Source organism: Anomaloglossus baeobatrachus, unplaced genomic scaffold, assembly GCF_048569485.1.
Source record: "Anomaloglossus baeobatrachus isolate aAnoBae1 unplaced genomic scaffold, aAnoBae1.hap1 Scaffold_427, whole genome shotgun sequence".
Taxonomy (NCBI): Eukaryota; Metazoa; Chordata; class Amphibia; order Anura; family Aromobatidae; genus Anomaloglossus; species Anomaloglossus baeobatrachus.
In genome coordinates, this window is record NW_027443605.1 from 265,733 (window position 1) to 268,514 (window position 2,782).

General features: G+C 46.3%; 1 pseudogene; it reads left to right on the forward strand.

Annotated features, from left to right (window-relative positions):
* Nucleotides 1-2,367: 2,367 nt before the first annotated feature.
* Nucleotides 2,368-2,574, forward strand: LOC142279193 (U2 spliceosomal RNA; annotated as a pseudogene).
* Nucleotides 2,575-2,782: the final 208 nt, after the last annotated feature.

Sequence of the window (2,782 nt, forward strand, 5' to 3'; positions counted from 1 at the left end):
GATTGACCATGAAATACATCAATCCCCTTAAAGGTGAGTTAAAACAAGTTTTAACTAAATTGCCTTAATATTGTCATGCATTAGAATGACTGTCTTAGGTAATGATAAATATTTTCTACAGGAAGAGGAGTGTTTGCTGAAACTGAAATCGAAAAAGGGAGTTTTGTTGCAGAATATCGAGGCGAGCTCACGTATGCACTTACGATGGTAGACAACTACTCGAGATTTATGGTTGTGGTACAAGTCAAAGATCTAATGGCCCATACTGCAGCGAAGGTCTTCCAAGCACACTTATGCAGACCTCATGGCTACTCAGAGAGAGTCCTCACAGATCAAGGCACAGCCTTTGAAGCGGAAATCTTCAAGGACTTCTGCAGCTTTTACCGATGCAGGAAGATGCGCACTACACCCTACCATGCTCAAACCAATGGTTATCAACCTGCTCAGGACTTTACCCCATATTCCAGATGTGGCCTTACAAGTGATTTATAGAGGGGTAACAATACGTTGGGATCACCGGATCTAATCTCCCTTTTTATACACCCTAAAATCTTGTTTGCTTTAGAATAAACAATAACATCATAAAGGTATAGCAGTACCGTTTCAAAGTTTCGGTGTCCCAAGCAGCATTCCATCAGCCTCTGGAAGGTTCCTGGCAAATTGCACAGCTCGAAGGGCATGCTTTTGAACTCGCAGAGACCCATCGGGGTGGCAAAGGCGGTCTTCTCCCGGTCTGCCTCAGCAACGGACACTTGCCAATAGCGACTAGTGAGATCAAGGGTAGAAAAATAATTTGCAGTTCTCAATGCAGCTAGCTATTCCTCAATACAGGGGAGTGGTGCTGTCCTTCTTCTTTAACAGGACCAACGGAGCTGCCCAGAGGCTACAACTGTCACGGATAACCCCAGCCTCCTTCATGTTGCTCAACATGTCCTTGGTACACTGGTAATGTGCAGGTAGTTTTGGCTTATATCTCTCTTTGATGGGTGGGTGTGCACTTGTGGGGATGTAGTGTTTGACCCCTTTTATTCTTCAAAAGTCTAGCGGATGTTTGCTGAAGACTTGCTCGTATTCTTGCACTAGCCTGTAGACCCCCTTCTTGTGATGTGAAGGTGTGGAGTCAGTGCCTACGTGTAATTCCTTACACCACTCCTCTGGCTGACTTGGTGAGCTGTCACTGAATGGGTGGGCTGAAGCAATGGTGGATGCTGCTGTTTGGATAGCATGTGTATCTACTGAGAACAGCTTATCAATGGTGGCAAATCGGAGCAGCTTAATCTCTTGCTCTCCGCAGTTCAACACTCTCATGGGCACTCTTCCCTTCCATATTAATGAATAAAACTATGATGTAAATAGCATATAGATACCCCACAAATGCAGATAAAAGTAGGTTATGGGAAAAGGGGGAAGAGAGAAACAGGAAAATAGTGGAATAAAGTATACCTTCCAGGTGGGAGAGGAAATGGCAGCACAGCCAGTGGAGGTGAAGCAAGGGGAGCCTGCAACTAAAGAGTTGAGAGCGTTATCACATGGTGACTGAGCCTGATTGTAACGGGAGCATAGAGGTGCCGATCCTGTCTTACCTGCGTTGGTGTAGAAGTGGGTGTCCTGTGGTGGAGTCAGCTATGTGCAGTGGTGGCCGTGGGTTCTTTTATGTGCGACCGTAGTAATAGCTGCGCCCACTTCCTGTATGGGAGTGGAATGCAGTGAGGGTAATGGAACGCACGCCTGCGCATTTGTGTTTAACGTCGCGCATGTGCAGAACGGAGAAAAGGCTGCGCTCACTTCCTAATGAAAGGGAGTGAGACGCATCTGGGAAGGGAAGGGAAAAGATTAGGGTTTGGGGATGATGAAAGGGCTTTCTACGGGCAAGGATGGCAAAGGGTGGCAGTGACGGAAAGTCAGGCAGCCTGTCCTGTCCTGTCCTGTCCGTCCGTCTTTTTGTATCATGAATTGGAAAGACTGCAAGGGGGAGGGGAGGTGCTTGTGTCCAAAAGGAGGAGTTATTCAGATTCATTGCAGTGGGCGGCGGCTGCAAAAAGCACCATTCTTCTTGTTTTTGCTCTGCAAAACAGCCTTTTCAAGGGTTGGCTTGGGTGACAAAATGTCTTCTGTAGGCGTGGGTTTGTCTCCCTCTCCCTAAGATGTGTCCGGTATAGGCCAGGGTGCCACTCAAGGCCGTAACCAATTCGGGTTATAGCTTCTCGGCCTTTTGGCTAAGATCAAGTGTAGTTTCGGAGGACGCTACCTTGGTCGGTACTGGAAGGTGCCTGGGATTGCACGTCTGCCGGCCTTGAGGAAGTGTGTGCGCCTTCTGGTGACACATAGCCCTCTTGTGCCTGGACGGTTCCCAGGCAACGGGAGGCGATCACCTTTGTTATTTTGAAGTCCTACTGATAAACAGAAAAAAAAAAAAATTAAATCTGTTCTTATCAGTTTAATATCTGATACGTCCCCTCTCTGGGGACCATATATTAAATGGATTTTTAGAACAAGGAGATGGAAAAAATCTTGCTCTGTCCACTGCACGCATTGACCTGGTATTGCAGTACCTCCAGGACCGGTGCACCCCTTCTTAACCCAGTTTCCAAAAGCAGAACTCAATTCACCTGATTCAAATGAGCCCCATTAGTTAATTGAAAGAAAGCAAAAACTTTATATGCACCTCAATTTGGCCAATTCACTTTTCACACTTTCACCCTTTTTTTTATCTTTCACACCTTTTACTTGCTTTATTGATGCAAAAAGCTGTGCCAAATAGCAAACTCATCTCCACTCAACT